Source organism: Sander lucioperca, chromosome 5 (assembly GCF_008315115.2).
Source record: "Sander lucioperca isolate FBNREF2018 chromosome 5, SLUC_FBN_1.2, whole genome shotgun sequence".
NCBI classification, from domain to species: domain Eukaryota; kingdom Metazoa; phylum Chordata; class Actinopteri; order Perciformes; family Percidae; genus Sander; species Sander lucioperca.
In genome coordinates this window covers 10,650,605-10,674,332 of record NC_050177.1, presented here as the reverse complement: position 1 = coordinate 10,674,332, position 23,728 = coordinate 10,650,605, and the positions used below count along the sequence as shown (strand labels likewise).

The following is a 23,728-nucleotide window of genomic DNA, read 5'->3' as shown; positions in this document are numbered from 1 at the left end:
CCTTGTTGCTGCTGTATTCCCCAGCCTTCAGGAAATGACACGTCGAGTTTCAGCATGATGGATCAGTCGTGCAAGAGCAGCAGAGCATGGCAGCACTGCACATATTCTGGGCATCATTTACTCTGGTTGCTTCCCATCTGGAACTAATGGAATAACTATTATACCGGGGAAGATGCTTAAATGTGTTACCCTGGTTATCCTTCTGCTCACCCGCCTGTAACAGCAACTTGCTGCTGTTACTGGCGATTAAGCAGTAGAACACAGCACTGCCCACTGTTTGCTGCACAATGGGGAAATCCTGCATTTCATCCTCCATTTGAGAGGAGATCAGATTTAAATGCAGTTCTGAACTGTGAAGTTTTATGCTGAATAATATTGACATGGTTCTCCATATTGTAAATCCAGTTACCTTTGATAAAAGGCAGTGCACCAGACTGCAGAAGTTAGTTATACAATGCGCTCTATTTATATTTTCCAAGAAATAATTTCCATCCTTTAAATGGTTGTTTGAAAATGTTCCTTATCGAAAGCAAAGCTAAGCAGACGTGCTATTTGTGGCCTGTGATCTTATCAGTCTGTGCAGTTTCAGTGTTGAATGAATGAATGTTTTAAGCTGAAAATTCAAAGAATGTTATGCCAGTAATGACACTTTGATCAGACCCACTGCTCTTGTAGAGTCTTGCTGCCTTACTGCTCATAACCTTCACTGTTGTAATCTCAGGTCCTATGCTCCTTTCCTATCTTCTTTTGTAACTCTCTACCTGTCTGACGAAGCAAAACAATTCCATAAATTGATAGTTGAAGAAAAAGCTGCAGTGCACATGCAGCATGATTTATTACAGCAGTGATTTTAGCAACATGTCCCTGCAAGCTGTTTTTGATGGATGTACAGAAAACAACAGGAGCTTGTGACTTCCAAGAGATAAAGCAAACCTGCAGAAAGTAGTAGGACGTTCAGACTGTAGTATTGATACATTGGAGTTAGAATCTTCTAATGCAATGATTATGTTATCTAAACGTTATAGTTGAACACCTTAACTCCACTATTATGTAGACCTAGTGCAGTGTGATGCTGTTATAGTTATGGTGTAATAAGCCTTTTTGACTTGATAAAGCATGCCAAGGCAAGCAGCCAACCGAGCACTTAAAATGACACTATTAATCTAATTGGCATGTTTGTTTTAAATAGGCCTATCCTTCGCATTCTTCTTTTAAATATCTCATTCTTAAAGTTCTGGTATTAACATTGCATAAAAAAATCTGCACAGTCTAGTATTTAGTCTAGGTTATGCTGCGTTTATTTCTGCATGCTCAAGTAACAAAACCCTTTGCCAAATGCCATATTGTTCTCCAGGATGTACAATTTGGGTCATGTAACTCAATTAAAGTCAATGCAAGACATCTTTAAAATTACTGTCCTTAACCCCATGCTATTAAGAGCAAAAGGACAAAATCTAAGCTATACAATATTTCTGAACTCTTTTGGTGGGAAAAATGCATCACCCTGAAACTAGTCAAATAATTGACACATTTCAAGAATCCAATTTATCTGGTAAAACTTTACCTTCCTACTCAGAACCTTTCGTAACCATGGTTCATACCTTTTTAGATTTTGTCCCGAATATGTTTAGCTGCCAATACTACACTGTTAAAAAAAATAAATAAAGTCATGCCAGGTCCATAATATCTGTATAACCATGTTGATTTTAGTATTTTTGACAACAATATCACATTATCTGTGTTAATCGACACTTATTTCACAACTCTGGGCCAACGTCACATAGTTGTAAAGCACCTCCAGCAGTCGGCTTGTAGTTGGCTCCACTGGGTACCAGATAACGATGTCTTACAGTCTGTGATCTTGAAGAACATCTCATATTTTGTGCAACTTATTTCAGTGTGTCATTGCTCACGGCTGTGGGAACAAAGGATCCTGTCTTCAAAGAGAGCTGAATGTGGGCCACCTGAGTTATTTCGCCTGTAAACATTACGCTGAATCACCATGTCGTATCTTGGTAGAGGCGACTCATCAGTTGTTGATTTTTCCTCGTTCAAGGATTTTAAAGAACGCACACACAGGTGATCTTTTTGATCAACAATACATTTCCATCAGGGTCTTTTTTTTTGATGTTTTTAAGACGGCAAAGATTTTGTTTTGGCACCAACTCTAGTTAAAGTTCTCCTTTCCTAACCACGACACCTTGGCAGCCCTCCTGCTATTTGTAATTTTAGAACAAAAAAAGCCTCTTTCCAGTTTTGTATTTAATCCTCTCATCCCCGTCTTAGTTAAATAAAGGTTAATAGAAATAAACAATTGTGTGTTCTCACAGTGTGCAAAAGAACACAGCATACACACACACACTGAAGCACCTCAAACAACATCAATCACTATAATTGGGTGTATCCCGATAGGTCACAGAGAGGGAGGACGATACCTCAGGCTAAAGATCCCATCTGGTCTGTGTCAGGGTGCACAGTGACCGCTGCGTGTGTGTTTTCAGGGGGGCTGCTGAAAATGTAGCATTGTCTTAAACTTTAGCTTTTTTCTGTTTATTTCTGGCTCATCATACCGGTGGTTAATTGGTTCAACCCCTGTCAGTGGTTAATCTGAATGGGTCATCCCACCTGGTATCACAGCCTCTTCCGAACCGGGGTTGAATGCAATTCATTGACTGCGGTGAACAGGTGTTTCCATTTGGGTTGATAATATACTTTAACTTTTCTGTTGTCTGATGATTTTTTTATTGCATTTAAATATGTATAGAGTAAGCAAATAAAAACCACCCTGGAGGGGACCTTATACCTGCCACACAATCTCCAAATTCTTAAGTCAACGTTGTCACTGTGACACAGTAATAAAACGTACTCCGATCATACAGCACCTCTTGGATGCGTAAACAGAATTATCTCAAATAAAAAAACAAAAATGAAGGCAAGCAAGGAATTTAAAACAGCATTAAATGTGATTCTAAATTACCGTAAGATAAAACAAAATACAATTACATTGCACTCCAGGCACTATTTTCAAACTACAATATTCACATAAGTCGATGATATAAAGAAAATGCTACACTCCAGAAAAATGCCGAGAGACAGCAGCACATAAACAGAGAGCGTACTGTGTGGGCGAGAGGCAGCGTGGATATAGAGAGAAACTGAGAACTACACAACCTTCATCAGTTAGGTCTATATGAACAAGCATTAAAACGGTTCCCTTATACATACTAGTACTACTACTACTACTACTACTACTGCTACTACAGATGATGGGTTAACGACTGTATCATTTACTCAACATCTACAGTAGGATACTGCTGTGATGCTTGTCTAAACAGCATCAATACAAATACCAGCAGTAACCGAGACAATGTGCTGGAGTGTTTTGACTTCTACTCAAGAGATTTAACCAATGACAGCAGTCTCATGTACATGTGTGTTCAGTAGGCCTGGCTGTGTCATACACACGTGTATTAGTCAAAGTGCAGGTGTTGACAGATTAGGATGAAATGGCATCAGACCCCTCCACTCTCCTTGATGTATTTGCCTCCCTTGAGGGTCTTATCCATAAGTCAGCATGCATGACGTTATGTCAAGAGGTCAGAGATTTACAGAAAGAGGAGCACACCAACGTTTCCTGAAATGAGTCTCTACTTTATGGCCTTTTGTGCCGCTATAAAACATTTGTTAGGTAGGTAGGCATTTGATCTATCAAGCAAGTCTCCCTCCTCTTCTCTTCTTCTCACTCCTGCAGAGGCCAAATGTCCTTCAATGTGTTGTTTACCAATCTGTGTCTTCTTCTCAGTGAAGAGAATGAATTGGAGAGAGAATCACAGTCTTGCACGGTAAATGTCTAAAAATGTGCTTGCATTTGGCTGATAGCGCTGACTGACAGTGTGCATTTTCTGTCTTTTATAGAGGTTAGGGTATATGTCCCAAGCGCTACATCTTTCTTCTCTTGACTGTCTCTGCTCTGGGTAGGTTTGACTGGGGTAAATATAGCCTGCTGGTTTTAGCGAGAGGATAAACACAGATTTTGAGGAGGCCTTTCTTGCCACAGGTCGGCCTGCGTCCTCCCCCTGGTCAGCGTTGGTAGCAGAGCGAGAGAGTGAGGGGGAATGCCTCACCATCCGTCCACAACACACTTAACCAGGGTTATTGGACTTAACACTACGCTTTTGACGGGTTATAGGATGTATACATTTGCTACAAATCATTTAGACAGCCTGACAAAGTGCTGTACATAAAGAGTGATTTAAAGTGGAGGCCACTCAGATTTACAAATAGGTGTCCACTTAACAGAGAGCCTGCACTCAGCCCTGTCAGATGATGAGTTTACACTTGGATATCTGTTTATTGCAATTAAAAGAATGTGAAGATTTTCACAGACAACCAGACATGACTGTTTGGGTTATTTCTTCATTCTCATGCTGAATTCAAGGCCATGCGAGTAGAAATTGTTGCAATAACTGGCTGTACCTGCCTAGTCCCTGAGCAGTACTGAATGTGCTCATCTCCATAACATAAAGAGCTCTTATCTGTTACTCTCCCCCCTTTATAATTTTTCTCTCTGGCCTATATTCCTCTTTCAAAAGGGACTGGTGATGCTAAATGGGGTTTCAGTGCTAGGCTGTAATAGACGGTTGATGATAGAAGCACAAATCGTGCATTCTAACTCTGGGGAACAGGCTTTGTTGTAGAGACTTGCAAAGCATTCAGAGACACATCCATTGATATGAATCGTTAAGCAGCTGAGAGGGGCAGCAGCAGCAGCCACCTTTCTTTCTGTAAAGTCTTCATTGCCTTTATTCCTCCGACTTGTTTCTTGTGTCTTGGGAGTTGAGTTTGTCTGCTGCTTTTAGGGGAGGAGTGTGTTGTTGTTACACCTGCTTCATATATATGTCCCTATAACTTGGGCTTCACACATAGGGCTGACAGGTGGTGTGTGTGTTTGTGTGTACACAAAGAGCTCTGTTACACACTAACATAGCAGAGATGTTCTGGAAAGAGGAAATCCTGCATGACAGGAAACAGCTGATTCTGTCTCCATCTGTTTTTATGGAGTGAGGAGGAGTAAATTAACCTTGTGAGGCCCACATACACATGAGCTTGACCATCACACAACTGTCAAGTCATGAGCTCGCTTGCTAATCATTTTTTTTTTTTTTTTTTTTTGTGTGTGGCTGCAGCAAAGAATCGAAAGGATACGCTACAGTTATAGTTGAGCGATCATTTCAGTGATTGTTTTCAGGCAAAAGCTTCTTAAGTGTGGTGATTTGCTGTTTTTTTTTTGGTCATATATCATAAGTATAATTACATAAATTAAATATCTTTGGGTATTTTACCGTTGGCCATACAAAGCAAGACATTTATTTGGCAACTTGGGTTCTGAGAAATTGTAATAGGCATTATTCTTTACTACTTTCTGACAGACTAAGCACATAATCAAATAAAGAACTGCCAGATTTATTGAAACGATTTTAGTTGCAGCTCTATTTTCTGGGCCTTAGACTTTGACCATATGATAACACTAGGGCTTCAACTATTTATTTCATTTTCAATTAATCTGATTATTCATTTAGTAAAATGACATTTAATTAAAATTGAATTTCCAATAGTTGCCATTTGTTCTCAAATAATGACTTATTTATAAACATAGTTGTTGAATAATCTTCTGTCAACTGACTGACCAATAATCGACTCCCAATCAAAGACACACAGCCTAATGAAGTAAGAACAGCAGCCAACAGAGAGCAATTTCAAGGCACCTACTATCATGTTATCTTTTTATTTAGCTTTAAATATTCGTGCTGATCTAAGATAGCGTTTGCTTCTTGTTTCTAACCTATTTTCATGTTAATAATGACAGGATGTTTGCAATCGTTTACCAAGAATGTTAATTTGAATGAGGAAGTTTAAAAGCCCTTCCTCTCAGTCAATGTCCTGAATCACTGGATCAACAAGAGGTTGTAATGACCCAGCCCACTATGTCTGCACAATCAGTCAATTATTCACCGTGAACGATGTGTGTATGACCACAGTTAATACAAGCATCTTTGTAGTCCCCAGACACCTCATGTGAAATTCCATCTGTATTTTATTTGGAGGCGCTTGGCAGCCTCTTTGCTCCTTTTGGCTCTCTGTGCTGCCTATTGGAGGTCAAGCTGTTGGACAGGAAGTGAGTATGGACTGGGGAGGATGCAAGTGTGTGGTGGAGATGAGTGTTGCTATGAATCAGACAATAGGCATCGGGGAGAGAAGTGGCCGTGCACAGATCAGTCACGGAGACGAAAGACCAGTTCATCGCAGGACATGAGTAAAAACATTTCTTCCAAGCGCAGAAAAATGTTAACGTAATTTGTCTCTGGCATGCAGCTGATATCCTGGACTTTATATGTTCCCATTCATTGTTGGGATAGTTTAGTGTAGTTCAGCTCATCGCCAAATGCCGTTGAAAAAAAACAGTTGGAGAAAAGGGCGTAACACCAAACACCACCAGGAAACGTGTAGATAGATTTGCATGTTTCCCCCTTCCCCTCAGGATGTTTTGCTTTTAGTGTGTCCTGCACATTTGTTTAAAACAGACAGATAAACACACACACAGCCTCATTTATGTGTGTGTGGTTATGTGTCTGGGTGGGAATGGGTGAGTTTTAAAGATGTTTTTAAGTTTTTTTTCTTTCTTCTGTCTCATTGTAAAATGTATTATGAAACGACATCAAAAGTCAGTGTCTCTTTCTTTTCCGTCACTTTGTGGTATCTGTGCAGAGAGGCAACCATACGTATACTGCACATGCAGCCATTCCTAGAGACATTCATATGGTCTCTACATCCCTCTGCCTCTTCACAGCTCTTGATCTCAGGCTATTGCTGACTGTGGAGCCATTGTTTTAATGCTAATTGAGTATAACGTGGTCATTCCATGAATGCCTCTTGGCCCAGTTTTTATGGTACTGTATCAAAATGTTCTTTCCTCCTCATTTCCAAATCAGATTTGATACCGGGATAGAGGCTATTTAGCGGGCTATTTCCACACAAGTTAATTTAGTCTACTTTGCACAGAGAGCGTATGGTATGCTAATGTATTTGGGCTGTCACTGATGCAGGGCATTATGTTAAATCCGCTCTATGAGTGGGACATAAGGGGATTTTCACGGAAATATACTGTATACAACTGTTTTGTTTCTGCGCTTTTAAAAAGAAACCTTGCTGAATATGTAATTCACTGTTTGTGTATGTATATACGATAACTACATAAATCAACTGTTTCCTGTGATCAATTTGTCATCACATAACCAAGCTCATTGCCTCTTTTAGTGGGTGTTCAGACTAAAAAAATGCAAGAGATGGGGGTGTGTTGCTTTAGGTAAGATGCTGGAGGGCCACTTTGAGTTATTAGTTTGAAGTCATATTAGATGCCAAAACACTGCATAGCAGTTTATAATACTGTGAGGAAATATTTTACGACTTGAAAGTTATCACTGCAACATTTTCGTCATTTTATCCTCTATTACAATGATCGAGAGGTAAAGAATAGAATGACATAATTCTCGTTACAAAGTAATATACCAGGAATCCCAGCTTGCACATATTTGAATAGCCAATGCAGTGCATTGCTAGCCTGGCTCCGCCCTCCTACGTACTTATGCTCAATTTTCATTTCCCTTCAGTACTCCGTCTGGGTTAGCGGTATATTCTTGGGTTTTCTTGACCCAAGTTTTTGGCGGTCCAATCAGCGAACAGAGGGAGTGGCTGAGAACGATGACTTTGAGGACGTGCGCTAGAAAGATGCGAGCGAAGCCATTCGGTCCGTTGTGGCAACGCTGCCGAATATCCAGAAGTTTAAGCCCGAGCAAGAACAATCTTTGCTGAGTTGTGTTTGTGGCCATGATGTTGTGGCCCTCCTCCCCACGGGGTTCAGGAAAAGTTTGATTTTCCAGCTCGCTCTGTTAGTGGTGAAGGAGTTGGCTAAGGCTAACGCTAGCTGTGCTAATGCTAATAGCCTTGACAGTCTCCCCTCTTGTTGCACATGCGCATGACATACGTCACGACCCAACGTTAGCGATTGGTTATGGCAGATCCAATAGTTTGAAAATTCAACAAAGTCCCCGCCTTCAAGGAAGTTAACACTTGTCAATGGAGAGAGGCCAGACTCTCTGTACAAATGAAATGTACAAGAGTCTGGTAGGACCAGGCTAGTGCATTGCCAGATGATGAGCAAATTTCAACATTTTTTGCCGGATGACTTTGCTTTTTTTTGCCATAGCACCCCGCTGTGTTAACGCAGTAGCCTCAAAGAAATTAATGAACGGGCCGCATTTTAATGTGTGTGCTAATCATTCTGTCAGAACATGGCCTTAATTCTCTTTATATTTAAAAGTTCAACACAAACAAAGACTTAAGTGTAGCAGGTTGTGGGAATGCTTCAAGAAAAGCAATAATAATGTAGTGATATAGGTAACCCAAAAACTATAGTATACTACTACTAGTATACTCTAGTATCTTCTGGTTGTTTCTGGCTGGCCTTTATGAAGGTTAGTTTACCAATTTATGAAACCAAAGCGACAGCATCTTCATATTAAGTCACATTAAATCAGTTTGTACCATCTCAAAGCAACAACTGGTGCTTGTAGCATGAGGAAACTACAGAATAGGTATCCTGGTTAGAAGTTTTTCTCCATCTAAAATACATGCTCTGAGTATCTTCAGTGGAGCATACCAGTACAATATGTTTATAATTACATAAACTATATTTTTTATAAAATACATCTCGAATCAATCCAGTGTTAAGTCACACAAAGTAGTTATAAGGAGCAGACATTTAACTTTGGTCCTGTCTTTCAAACAGTGTTAAGAGGAAAATACAGTGTGGCTCCCCCCAGCACAATACACTTATATCTGTTCTTTATTTTAGCACAGACGTCTTCTGAGCTCCTACATGTGACAACGCGTATGCCTTGCAGTGCTGTTTATTTAAGTTCTTGATTAAATTGTAATTAGCTCTGCTGATAGATGCCACTCTTTGAACCACTTGCATTGTAATGCCTAGCTCTTTTACGGTTTTTAGTCTTTGGTTGGAAGTGATTCCACTCTGCAGACTTGGCTGCTGCCCAGCTGCTTTCAGATCATGCACTGCACTGCTATAAGGGATGGTCGGCACTTGTTTATGTCATAAATACTCTTTTTTATTATGGTCAAAAGCATCAGTTATCAATTCAATTATTTGCTGTAGCCTGAGACAGTGATACTAACTGTCTTCCACACCAGTATGTGAGTGTTTGGTGAGTGCTTTGTTAAGAGTGTGTGAGCGAGAGCCTCGTTAACTGTCCCATAGGAGTAGGCCAGAGAGCAGTGGAGGGGAGAGGGAAGTGACAGAAGTTTGGGTGTTTCTGCACACAACAGTAGAGCCTGTTATCATCGTGGGAGAGGAGGAGACGGATGAGCTGATAACTCAGAGGGAGAGTCATGGCTTGACAGGGGAGGAGGGATAGAAGGATACAGACAGAGGAAGAGGCTAAAAGGGAGGCCTGTTGGTAGAAGAAAGCCAACTCATGTGCTTCCATCTCGTCTTTCACCTCCTTGATTCGTCCTCCCTTTTCTTTCTCTGTTTTGCCCGTGATCTCTGCAGCCGAGCTCTGATTAGACAACGGTCTGGTTCAGTGTGTGAGGCGAGGCTCTACCAGAGAAATAATAATAACGATAATCAAAAAAGGAGAACAAAACACAGTGGTAGTCACGATAAAAAAAAAGTCTAAATGTGATACAATCCCTCCCACCCCCAGAGAGAGACGAGAGCCCCCAGGTTCCATTGTCTGTTGTGTGGTTGTCTCTGGAGAGGGTGTGTATGTGGAGCGGATCTCCTCTCGCTGTGATGAGTACGATTGAGAGATGCAACACAAAAAGATTCACAACAAGAGAGGACCGTGGACATTTTGTCTCTGTGCTGCAGGTACTCGGTGACTGCCTGTGTGTGTGTGTACTGAAGTGTGTACTGCTATCACTCCGCCCCTGGATGAAACTCGCTTGACCCACTTTGTTGCCCAAAGGCACTCCATCCGTCAACAGTGTCTCCCCTCTCCTCCGCCTCAGACATGCACTTAGGCAACCTCATGAACTCTTGTCACTGCTCTCAGCCCAAACACCTCAGCACACACATGGCTGCGTCCATTAAAAACATTTCTGACAAGCACCTACAGCAGACCCCTCCCCTCCCGATGTGTACACTCACATGCACAGTCTACAGAGGGCTGTGTTTTTCTAGTGGTTCCCACGCCTGAATTTGACAGGAATGTTGGCAGCCCAGTGGGGAGCCTCTAGGCTGTAGATTTTTTTTAGTTTATAAAAGAATAATCAACATTTGGGAAATACACTTACTTAACACGTTCTTGACAACAGTTAGATGAGAAGATCCATACCACTCTCATATCTTTCGGTTAAATATGAACCTGGAGCCAGAAGGCACTTAGCTTAGCATAAAGACTGGGAAAAGGGGGGTGGGGGGGCAGTTAGCCTGGGTCTGCCCAATGTTAAGGAAATTCACCTACCAGCACCTCTAAAGCTCACTAACTTATATGTTAAATCTCGCTGTTTAATCTACACTAAAACCAAAATGTTAAAATGACAAGTTGTGGTTCCCGGAATATTTTTTTGCCACCGTTGGCTTATCAGGAGCCACTCGCTTCGACATTTTTTTCCCCACGCAACAAACTTGACGTGAACGTGAATATTCGAGGACGTATGGTTACTAGGCAACATGTTTAACAATGTCATTTGGCCACGGTTTAGGTAAAGACCTTTCTACGCTTGTTGTTTTAAAATGAGAAGGAAGTAAAAAAGAAAATCGTTTATTTAATATGTCAACAAAATATATGCAAATTCCATGCGATTCCGCGTGTATAAGAGAATTATGTTTTCATTTGTAGATTCCGTGATTCCGTCTGTGTTTTCCGCATCACGTAATCATAGGGCCCTACTTTATGCTAAACTAAGACAATTCACTGTTGACTCTAGCTCCACAGTTTATGCATAGACACAGTGGTATTGTTCTTCTCATTTAACTCTCGGCAAAAAATGGAATATCATTTCCCTCAAACGACAAATTCTACCTTAAACTATCCTCTTGCCCTTTCTCCACCTTTTTCTTCATTTTCTCTAAACTTTTTGTCATTAGGTCAATGTTTTCATAGCTGTCTGCGCCTGGAAAACAACTAGGCTAGTGTATACTTTTGTGAGCACATGTGCAGCTCAGTGTGGGTGCACATGCATGAGTGAGTGCACGCATGGCTGTAGAACCACACCCTGGACTCACGCCACGCTTTAAACCAAACACGGAGAGAAAGAGAGGCGACTTCTGGAGGGATTTAGCTTGTTGTGACAGCACTCTGCACTAGTTTAGGCCCGGGACAGTGATGACTTTGGAACGCAGGGTGAAGAATGAGCAAAGTGACAGCCATGCAGGCCTTCACGCCATCCCTGTTCCTATAGCTGCGGCAAAGTTTGAGGAACAAAGTGGTGATGGTGATACGGTGGTACAGTCCCTCTGTTGGAGTTTTATTTGAGGTTGGTTGGAACAGACACACCCTCCACTGAGCTGTTATTACTGGCCAAATTCCACCTCAGAGATGCTGCTGTCGGTCCAGATGCCTGAGATAGTTTTGAGGGGCTGAGATCTCTATCGGTGTGTAAAACTCCCCCTCACCTCTATTGTGTGGTTGTTACTGCGACCTGAAACCAACAAGCATAGAAAAAATATCACTTATATCAACTTCAGCAACAGAACCATATGCTGGTTTAGAGGGGAACAGGTTTCCAGATCCTGTGTCCTTATTTAACTTTTCATAATGGGGTGTTCATATTGGCTAGTCAAAGACACACACACACACACACACACACACACACACACACACACAATGCTAAAGTGAGTTAAAAGGAGCCACACCTTTCTCCTATAATCCTCTTTCAGTAGAGACAAACCCTCTTTATAACATCTTCTGAATAGACTCTGTTCCACCTGCCTCTCATTTTTTAGAAGTTTATTTGTGTGTATGATGCATTACATGTGCATGCATGCATTGTAGGACATTTATTTTGGCTGATTTTTAAACAAATAATAAGAAACACAGGGTGTCAATTATGGCATCCAAATAAGCAAATGGTGTGACGGGGAACAGCTCGGCAAAATACGAAAACACATACAAATATGAAATAAATTCTATGTAAGAAAAGTGATTTAAGTAAATTTTAAAAACTGTGACACCTTAAATATGAATTAAATAAGATATCTTGTCAGTTTTCTGCACATCTCAGCAATATAGAGATCCAACTTGCAATTCCCAACAGAGTCATTCCACTGTATCTGATCCCTTAAACAATAAACATAGGTGGGTGGGGTTTTTTCCTTTTACTTTAGAAGGATCAGTCTTCTGGCCATCAGAGACACAAACGCAGTGCTGTTTAATTTATATTGTGTAAGATTAGTTTCTTTTGCAACTACTCCAACTAGTTCTGTCAGTGGAGATGGGTTGAAAGGGGCCCTGTTTTTGCACCAAGCACATAGGCGTGCTTTTTAACAAATATACAGTATGCAGTTACCTTTGAGATTTACTTGTGGTGCTATTTGCTCTGGTTTAATTCCCTGGCTTGCAGCCCTCATTCTTTGTTTCTCTTTTCTCATGGTTTCTCAGTTTTTGCAGTACTTTGTGCAGCTCCGTGTTTCAGCTCAGTCTCAATGGACCTACTGTACTTTACTCTGTTTGCTCTCACTAGTCAAAGTCCCGCAGGCAAACAGTGCCTGGTCTCTTTGGGGCCTGGGACTGTGCTACAGCGGAGCCAGACCTAGCTGAGCTACAGTACTACAGTTTCACCATAGACTCATGTTACCACAGTGTCTGGGTAGTGACGTTGTGTGAAAAATGGGGGTGTCTGTGGTGGCTAGGGATTCAACGTGGACTCCAGATGCATTTTTGCATAAGAGCACACAGAGAGTGCATACAGATAATAAAAAGAGTCAAACAGAAAGATGTAAAGTTTTAGCTCTAAACACAGTCAGAATATGTCCTCACAAAAAGAGACTGTGGAGGGGAGGTGGAAACACTAGATCACACATTACAGTAGGTGTGAGAGGAAGAGCCGCAGACCCTTGTAAAAAGATGCATCCCCCCGCCCGCGGCAAGGAACCCTTAGTCGTTGTCCTTCAAGTGATTCTGATGAACGGTCCAAATGAAGTTGTGTGTTCATGTTTTGGCGCACGTCTTTTCGATTTAATCTAGCCCCCTCTACCTTGGCAACTCCCAAGTATTCTGTGGGACTTCAAATTGCTCCCCTCGGCTGGTGTTGGCAGACGGAGGGAAGAAGGACGGAGGAGAAGGGGGGCATGCCGGAGCGATTATGAGACTTGGGGTGTGCTTTAACCCACTTAGCACACCATCTGAGGCTCTCCTGCCAAAACGGTGAGCTTAGTGCTTTTAATCCTCTTCCCAGAGTGAGCTGATGGTTTTTTGCTTACGGCTGCGCTCTTGTCTTACTGCCTAGAAATGTTATCAGAGTGAGTTTTTTTTATCCTCCCTTCACAATTTATGATTATTTGTATGACTATGATGTTTTTATTTGTATTATAAGTGGATATAAGTGTAACTCTGTCCATCTTGCAATGAGTTTGTGTCAGTTGTGTGTGTGTGAGTTGTCAGGCTGTTTCCTGGTCATAAACACACCAGTGAAGTAGCCCTGCTGTGGTTTGAGTTGAGTCTCCCTGTTGGCCCTTCCAGTGCTCACAGCTGGTCAGGCAGGCTTGTGTATTTGCCCCCCCCTCCAGACTTGTTTGTGCTCGGCTGGCCTCTTACCCAGGGGTCTGACTACAGTCCAGTTTGAGAGTCCATCCTCTCCCCGCTTACAGCCAGCATCACATGCCTGTTTTCCTCACACTATGCTGGACTCCCTTTCTTAATAAAATGGGCTCACAATGCCCCGTTCCTTGCATTCTTTATGTGCAGGCTTCTCTTTCCCCTTTTCACATACATGGATGGATTGCACTGAGAAATGCAGGCCACAACCATTGATTAAGCCAAATTGTGCACACAACTTTAAGTGTGGCTGAATGTTCTTGTGATTTAGATCTGTTTATTTTCCAATATATAGTGCATTTACATCATAGCAGAGATATCCACACAACATTTGAAGAAGTTTCCCTCTTTTGTGTAAGTGCAACGTGAAGAGCAGAGCTAGAGAAGGAGAAAAAGGAGGAGGAGAAACAGGAACAAGTGAAGGCTGATTCACTGGTGGGGGGTGCAATGTTAGAGTAGCAGCAGCAGCCCTGTCACTGTAGGTTTACGTCTGGACTCCCCCCTCCTTGTAGCAGAGTGGAGTCATGGCAAAATCGGGGTCAGCCACGCTTCCTCAGTTGCTACCCGGTCCTTATTTTATCCCTCTTTTCCCCAAAACAAACAAAAACAAATATATGTCATCTGGCCTCTTCCTTCAAATCATTCGGTCTCACTTCTTTCTCCCTCTCATACCTCTCTTAATATCCCTCCTCATCTCATGCATTTAATCTGCCCCCGCCTGTTAGGGGAAGAGGAGAGGACAGGGTGAGATTTATAATTAACAAAGGCTGGTTCTAGCACTGAAAGGGAGAGCTGACTAAAGAGTGTGTGTGAGGAGCGCAGGGTGGGGATGGTGAACAAATTGGGCTTTTTATACAGAGTATCAAAAAGATGCTGAAGAAGTAAAAAAGCACACTGATGAGAGGTCCAAACTCTTAGTTTGTGTTTGTGTATGCAAGTTTTGGCCAAGTCTAAGCTCCTTAGAACTCCACTTTAAAGAGCAGCCTACAGTACGATGGTATGTAGTCCAACACTGCATAAAAGCTCTGATGAGCTTGGGCAGCCATGACGACTCATTACCATCTCATAAAAGATCTTTGTTCCCTCAAGACTACATTATCTCTGGTGATGCTACCACTAGTGCTCTGTGTTGTGTTGTTCATCCATAGTAAAATTATACCTTTTCTCCACCAAAATTAGCGTGTATACAGGTTTTTTTTAAACACGGGTAAACCCGGGACGGCCTCTAGCTCACCTGGTAGAGCGTGCGCCCCATGTAGATTCAGTCCTTGCCAGCGGCCCAGGTTCGAATCTGACCTGAGGCCCTTTGCTGCATGTCATCCCCACTTTCTTGTCTCTCTTCAGCTGTTCTAAATAAAGGAATAAACCCTAAAAAAGAAAAAAATACACAGGTAAACCCGCTAAAAATAACTGGTAGACTCCTTTCCCATTACCAGTAGACGAGTATGCCACATTCAACTTCACAAACAGGAAAACAGCTATTACACTCTGCCTTATCTGTTTTTAAGGATCAGAGTTTATGACCAATTTCTCCCATAATCGCAGTGGACTTTACAGGACAATTCTGTATTATTGTGTTGGTTCATACATGCCAGGTTACTTGTTTAATAAAGGAAGGCAGTTTGAAAGAGGGAATGCAATTGATACCCAAAACTAACCCTCTGCATGAAGAAGCAGGCCTGCTCTGAGGCTAACAGGCAGGGCCTGGCCTGGCCTGGCCTAGCCTGGCCTGGCCAAGATAGAGATCCCAAGATAGAGATCCCAGATATAATTCTGTGTGAGTCAATTTATTGACAAGCTGGTTGCAGCGTATCAGAAATTGTGAGCTTATTAAAACTAGTCACTGTTTAAATCACTGCATATTGTGTGACCACAATATGCCCTTTTTCAAAGAAATGTGGAATTGACCATTTCACCAGTCTTTATCTTTTTTTGAGTTACAGACTGAAGTCAGTGGTGTGGCTTTGGACATATTCTGCTGCGTTCTGAGTCGAAGGTGAGGTGGTGGAGCACAGAGGCAGGGCCCAAGCCAATCACTCAGTCAATATTTGCTTCAGCGAGTGCCTTGCCACTGGCAGGAGAACAAACTAAAATGGTTTGGCACATTTCTTAGACAGAGATACAGAGTTTCTCTCAGAGGCCTCAGCTACAGTGTTAAACCTCCTACAGCTGCCACTGAGCATGTGACACCTGTTCCCCATGTTCTCCAGGTCTGTGTTTATAAAAAGCATCAGAGCAAAACCACAGCACTAAGTGGTTAGTGGGTGGCTGTAGCAGAAGCTTCATTAGATGCTCACATGTACAGCATTTGTGCGTGTGTTGCTTTTGCTTGACGTTTGCATTGCGAGCTGCTGCTGTGACACGGCGTCAGTAAACAGCTTGGCCACCCAGCGAGAACTGGACGCTCTGCTGTGTGTTTCTCTCTCTCTCTCTCTCTCTCTCTCTCTCTCTTTTTTTTTCTCTCTCTGCTCTGTCCATCTGGCAACTCAAGAGAGAAAAAATTAACATTAATACACAGGTGGGAAGAGCAGCCAGGATGACATTGAGTAGATACTGAGATACTAATGAGCAGAAAGGTGTGTAGTGTAGTGTGTGTGTGTGTGGGTGTGGGGCGCATGTGGCACGTAAAGAGACTTGCTTGTCTTATTAACCAGACCTCCCAGTCGCTTAACAGTTTCCATCCCCAACCAAGCAGAGTTTCGGTTTTGTTCCCAGTATTTGCTTTTTACTCACGAATATGCCATTTCGAATATATCAAATGTTTTTTTTTTAACCTGCATTGTGCCTTAAAAAAAGATCAGCTGGCATTTATAAAAGCAAAGTTCTCCTACAGTTTCTGTTTGTATTAAGTCAGGACGCTATTGTGTGTGTATGTAGGCCAACACACTGTCTGCATGACTGCCAAATAAACAAATTGTTACTCCTTGTTCGTGGAGGTGTGCAGTGAGTGACTCATGACGTAGTGAAACTCGATTGCCTGCTTTGCTCAAAGTCATCCTCGCTGTGCCGTGTATGCTTCTGCGATGAAGTTGTATTTCCTGTTTTGCCAGAAGTTCTAGCAACCCACGGCATTGTTTGGGTTTGGGCTGTTTGAACGTGTTTACATGAAACTCTTCCACAACAGTGACAAGCATGGAGACACACAGATGCATACACAGAAAAAACAGCAGTGAGATCACATTTGTAAAATCTTTTGAGGACTATGTGAGGACCGGTTACTCACTCATGGCTATGTCAGTTGCCAAGAGAGGACAATCGACCGCAAAGACATATCTATTATAGATTAATATTCAGTATGGCCTCCTCACTGAGGAGTGAAAATTCAAAGGGGATAAATCTAAAAATGAATAATCAGGAAATCATTTGTAAATAGTGAACCAGCAGGATTTTGCATTGCATTTTAAAGGATGTAAATGTTACGAGAGGCTTTTTTTTTTGTTGAAATTTTGTCCTAGCCTGCTTCCAGAAACTGTAAATTTCTTTGATTATATATACGAAAAATGTTAACTGCTCCAAGCAATCAGGCAATTACGTTTGTTACAATGACTAGAGATTGGGCTGTGCAATGCTCCAGATTGTCAACAAATGTTCTGTATAGCATACCTTTTTTTTTTTGAATCAGTTGTGTTAAAGTGCTCATATTATGCTCATTTTCAGGTTCATAATTGTATTTAGAGGTTATATCAGAATAGGTTTACATGGTTTAATTTTCAAAAAACACCATATATTGTTGTACTGCACATTGCTGCAGCTCCTCTTTTCACCCTGTGTGTTGAGCTCTCTGTTTTAGCTACAGAGTGAGACATCTCACTTCTGTTCCATCTTTGTTGGGAGTCGCACATGTGCAGTAGCTAGGTAAGGACTACTAGCCAGTCAGAAGCAGAGTATGAGGGTGTGCCATGCTAGCAGCTAGGCGAGCATTATAACGTGTGTTACAAAGTGACTCACGTTCATCACAGAAGTAAAGGCTGGACTACAATAGAGCTGTTTGGAGCAGTTTGTGAACAGTGTTTTCTGTTGGAGATGGTGAGTCCCTTTGGGGTGGACTTTGGGCTTTTTCACTTTGTAAACCTATAACATGCACAAGAAAAGATATATAACACAATAAAGGAAAGGAAAAAGCCAAAAGGCATACTATGAGCACTTTAAAAGGCACTCTGCTTGCCAAATTTCAGACTGTGAGAAATTTCAGTCAGCCGTTTAAAATTTGCTAGAGTGGCCGTTAAAACATAGAGGATCATATTTTGGGGTTCCCCCATGCATTTCTCCTCCTTGTATTTTCCATGTCCCTTGCCTGTAGTGTTCAGCATTTCCAAGTCTGGGAACATCTTTCTTTGGATAAAAGCATGCTGATCCCAAAAATGCCTCACCAACCTGACCACAGAAGAGTCTACAGTGAGAGAAGTGACTCAGGATATATATATATATATATATATATATATATATATATATATATATATATTTGTAATTTGATTTGATCCTGTTCCTCACAGGAACGAGAGTTTGGAGTTTAACAGTTGTGATCAGTGGATTCCTTATCATCCAGACACTGACATGGCATAGACGCAGCTTTTTCTCTCATGATGTGGGAATGTGGGGTTGCAGCAATAAATATTAAAAAGGTTTGGAACTTAGTATGCAGACTTTACTAGGAGATACTAGTATTTAGCCTCACTCAAGAGGAGAGAGAGCAAAAGGGAAGAACAAGGGAGTGGTAGCTGTGTTTTTAATTTCCTCCAGCAGCTCTTGGCCTGCTTCTGCTGCTCTGCTGCCTCTGTCTAGAATCCATGTGGTGGATTGAAGAAGTCTGGGTCAGGATCACCTCGGGACAGCCAGGGTGCTGTTGGGGGGGTAAATGCCATCAGCCTGAATGTAGAGAGAGGTTGGGTGAGGAGGACAGGAGAAGACATGATTTACACAATCCTGTATTCTTTACTCCTCTGAAAGTCAGTCTTTCCTCACATTACAGCAACTATGACTTCCTGTTTCTACTCAAGACTATAACCCTCATGTCAGCTGTTCTTTATAGTCATTATTTACAGTGTAAAAAGAACTACTGTCGTATGGTGTAAATTTTACACACCATAAACCCCCTGTAGTTCTGTTGTTCAGATTAAGTGGTTTTCTTCCTTTTCTGCAAACATTTGAACTTCAAACTGTTCTGCTCTCTGATAGATCAGCTTTTTGACAGTTTAGAGTTGTTTGACATACATGATGGCACATGTACATTCTATATAGTTTATCATAGAGTAGATGTCTTCAGTTCTTCATTGTGGTTATCGAGTTATTCCCTTATGCAGTGCCATTGGAGACTGCATTTTTTTATTTGGCTCCAAAAGTCCCTGAAATTACTGCCCACACAATCTGAAGTCATGTTGTTCAATAGATAATGGTTTAGCAATGGTTCCAAATGGTTATACAAGTGATTAAAAACCTAGCACTCCATTGTTCAACTCTGGTCTTTCTCAAGGATTTGTCAGAGTAGATTTGTCAATGCGGCAATGTCATAATGGAAAAGATTAGAGGAGAAAATATGGAGCGGTGTGTGTGGGATCTGTGTGCAAAGACTTGTTGTCCTGCAGGAAAGTGTAGAGCTGGGCAATATATTGATATTATATCGATATCGTGATATGAGACTAGATATCGTCTTAGATTTTGGATATCGTAATATGGCACAAGTGTTGTCTTTTCCTGGTTTTAAAGGCTGCATTACAGTAAAGTTATTACCACTACTTACCAGACTGTTGTAACTGTTCTATTATTTGCCTTTACCCACTTAGTCATTATATCCACATTACTGATGATTATTTATCAAAAATCTCATTGTGTAAATATTTTGTGAAAGCACCAATTAGTCAACACAACAATATTGTTGCGGTATCGATATCGAGGTATTTGGTAAAAAATATCGTGATATTTGATTTTCTCCATATCGCCCAGCCCTAGGCTCATGCAGAGCAAATGGGGTCCATCTCTTTTCAGGCCTTTCTTGAGCTGTGTCCTGTGAGAAACATAAGATGGGGATGGCCTAGGGCTGGATGATATATCGATATTATATCTATATCGTGATATGAGACTAGATATCGTCTTAGATTTTGGATATTGTAATATCGTGATATGACATAAGTGTTGTCTTTTCCTGGTTTTAAAGGCTGCATTACAGTAAAGTGATGTACTTTTCTGAGCTTACCAGACTGTTCAAGCTGTTCTATTATTTGCCTTTTCCCCACTTAGACATTATGTCCACATTACTGATGATTATTTATCTAAAATCTAAGTGTGAAGATATTTTGTTAAAGCACCAATTGTCAACCCAAGAATATTGCCGCAATATCGATATCGAGGTATTTGGTCAAGAATATCATGATATCTGATTTTCTCCATATCGCCCAACCCTAGGACGGCCTACATATCCCGTCACATCGTACTGTCATTGCTGGAATTGAGGTGAACTTGGGCCAAGTGCACACTTGGAACCTGAGTGTGCGTGAGATGAATTTAAAGCCTTTAACTGTATTATCCAGGCCAGTATATTTGACTTCCTTCATTTAGAAAGCTCAAGCGGTCAGTGTCAGGTTTTGCTAATAAGAGATTGTAAGAGCCTGTAAAACTACTTTCTCTCTTTACGGTCTCTTATTTCATGGAGGCGAAATTGTACTGAATAATATTTTAATTTGGCAGCAATTAAACCCTTTTACTCGTTCTGAGATTAATTTGACCTTACAGTATTACTCCAACAATATGCCAAGCCTTTCCCACACTTTGTCCTGGCCTAACCACTGATTGTGGTACAAATCCAGTTACAGTAAATACCGTCTGCGTAGAAAACCCCAAAGGAGTCTGTCATTTCAAAGACATCAGAGGAACCGGCGGGCACTATTATCTCTATCTCTGACCGCTATCTCTCAGGCCTGCACACACTCTCTCTCCGCCAGCTGAGCTTTACACCGCCATACAGTTACACCAATGCTGGGTGGAGGCAGCTGCAGTCATAGTTTTCAAAGCCCAAAATCAGGCAAAAGGCATGACTCCATCATAAACCAGGTTATTACTATCTTGATTTCCAAGTGTTGTGACATTTGTTTATCCAAGTACAATCTCTGACCCCCTCCCCCCCCTGGTTTGTCTGTGTGTATAATTGACTCTGGAGAGACCGTTACTGAAGGAAAAATGATCTGCAACAGTCAGGTTTGTCTCCTTTGGGAGCTCACAAAGTCTTCATACAAAAAGGCTCTAACTGCCTCTTCTTTCAATGGCACCATTCAGAAAGAAAAATCAAACCGTGAGAGGCCTAGTGAAAAAAGAGAGAGAGAAAGACTGGCTGGGTTTGTGTCAGAGGCCCTCTTTGTTTGACTGCACTGTAACCCCCTACACACAAGTCAAAACACACACACACACACACACACACACACACACCCCTTGACCCTCTTTTGCTATTGTTGTTACATCATGCAGAAAAGAGGACAACAGTGTCACTTCTTATTCATCAGCTGTGTTAAAAACAAAACTAATGGAAATGCCACTCAATTTTACTCTCATATCCTTTATGTTTAAAATAAGGCATGTTACCTTTCAGCGCTACATGAGGTCTTGCCTAATTCAATTCAAATTTATTTATAGTGTGAAGAAAAGTCACAAATCTGCGCATTTGTGATGCTGGACACACCGAAAGGTATCTACAGGATTAATTGATTATCAAAATAGTAAAATTGTCTTTTTTTTAAACATGTTTTATGGGTATTGTTATGCCTCCAGACAGTAGAGAGGTTACAGAAGATGAGGGGGAGAGATAGTGAACGATTTGTAGCAAAGGTCCCTGACCAGACGACGGTGCAGTTCATGGTCGGTGCTTTAACCCCTAAACCCCTGGAGCCCCTCTAGTTTTCAATCAATGGAATAATCAACAAATCGTTTCAGCTCTAAAGTCAGCACATATGCTCGTTGGTGGAGTGTCATTGAGCAAGGAACTGTAACGTCAGAGATCAATACAGCAGGATCAGTTTTTGTCATTGACTGCAGTGGTTTGTACTTAATTTTTCTTCAGTAAGTCTTGAATGTTGCCAGATAAGTTCTTAGCCTTAAATACCCTTTTTGGCTCCTTTCTGTGGTTGCGCTGATTAAATAATCTGTTTTTTAGCGAGGTGCATGGAGAAATGCGCTTTAGGAATTCTTTGATTGAGGCTTACCCAGTGCTTCACCCTCCCTGACCCAGTCACTGGAAATAGTAAGATGGACTCTTAAGTCTGTTGCTGGGCCGGCAGTCTGATCAGGGTGCTGTTGAATGAGGGCATACATCTGTTTACATCAGTAGACCGCAGCAGCACAGTATATATAGAGAAGAATGAGTGTACTTCAGGGAGGCCAAGCTGTTAACCCTGACCTCTGACCTCTCTTTGAAGGAGTGAGTTTCCTTCTGGGGATCAATAATACATCATGATAATAATTACTTGACTTTCAGACATTTGCTATTGCCCAGCTCTAACTGTGGCTCCCAGTGGATATTGTAGATGATGAGACCAGCTCTTCTCTGCCAGATATAGTGTTTCTATAAAAGTAAAGCTTCCGGAGGAAAGCCCTGCCTCCCTCCCAGCTGTTTGACACATCGTCTCTCTTCTCCCTGCTGGAGGCCTTCTCTTCCTGAAGCCTCATCATCATTTAGCCTCATTAGTCTGTCACTGCTCTGATTGGGTTACAGGAAGAACCTTGAAAATAACCAGCAGTACAGGCTCACACACACACACACACACACACACACACACACACACACACACACACTTATATGTCGACACACTCCTGCCCCCGCTTCCTCTATGAAGGCGTTATTGCAGGAAACAACCTGGAATATACTCGTACAGATACCCACATCTTTTTATATCCTACTTTGAGTATTATAAACATGTTTTTATACAAATAATGTTTATAATACTGTTTTTATATTTAACAAAAAAGGTTGAGCTTCGTTAAAAAAAAATTTATTGATTTTGTCTTTACACAATGCAGCTGTAAAATATTTTTGTAAGACTACAAGTCATCAGCTTTCAGTGCCTAAAGGAATATTTTCAACATTTTGGGAAATGCGCTTATTTGCTTTCCTGCCGAGAATGAGATTAGAAGATTAATACCTCATGTCTAACGCTCACTAACATGATATAACAGTTTTCACTAATACTTTGTACTACGGAGACATTTTGGTTAGTTGGAAAAAAGGCAATGAGGTACGGAACTCAACTATAATTATGCACTGTGGAATTTAAGCTCACAGAAACAACCATGTGGGAAACCTGTCAGAGAAAAGATTGACAAAGTAATGTGCAAAACACAACAGCTGCGAACATGTCTGCCAGTCCACTGTGTCAGCTTCTTGATCTTGGCTTAAGAAGAGTGCGTGTTTTGTTACCTGCTGCAGGCACTTGCACGAGTGCACCCTGAGCAGAGCCTCTGCTGCTCTGATCACCTTTGTGTGTATTTATCGGATTTGAGGGAGATTATGGTAATAGATCATTGATTACTGATCTCTGAATGGAATCAAATCACAGCGTACAGCTTTATGAATGGTAGTTATTTCTGGTTAATTTAAGAAAATCTGTCTCTGCTGTTCAGTTCTGTTACTTAGCTGTGAGAGTCTTTAGAAACAGGAGCACAAATTGCTAATCTGTAGTTGCTGCCCCACCACACAGTTATCTGACTGCTCCTGTTCTCCCAAGCTCCACTTGTTCGAGTGCGAAGGGGAAACCAGCTAATCACCATTGTGCTATACAGATTAAATATGACAGATGTATTTACTGTAGTGAAATTACTCTCACGGTCTGCCTTCAGAGCTGTCAGCTTCTTGACAGGTGAGCAAACATGAATTCAACGTTATTCCCAATTATACTATAAGCATACGTCACTTT

The 23,728-nt window shown here is 41.4% G+C and overlaps 1 protein-coding gene across 6 annotated transcripts in view; it reads left to right on the top strand.

The window, feature by feature from the left end:
- sipa1l3 (signal-induced proliferation-associated 1 like 3) overlaps positions 1-23,728 on the top strand; it is a 76,166-nt gene that overhangs the window by 1,068 nt on the left and 51,370 nt on the right. The window contains exon 1 of one of the 6 annotated variants that reach the window (XM_031296653.2): positions 13,322-13,445. The exons of 4 other annotated variants lie outside the window; for them this stretch is intronic. The gene's annotated coding sequence lies outside the window, so the exon portion shown is untranslated. Of the gene's footprint in view, positions 1-13,321; positions 13,446-23,728 lie in introns of those variants that run through there. One more of the 6 variants, XM_031296656.2, reaches the window with a different exon arrangement.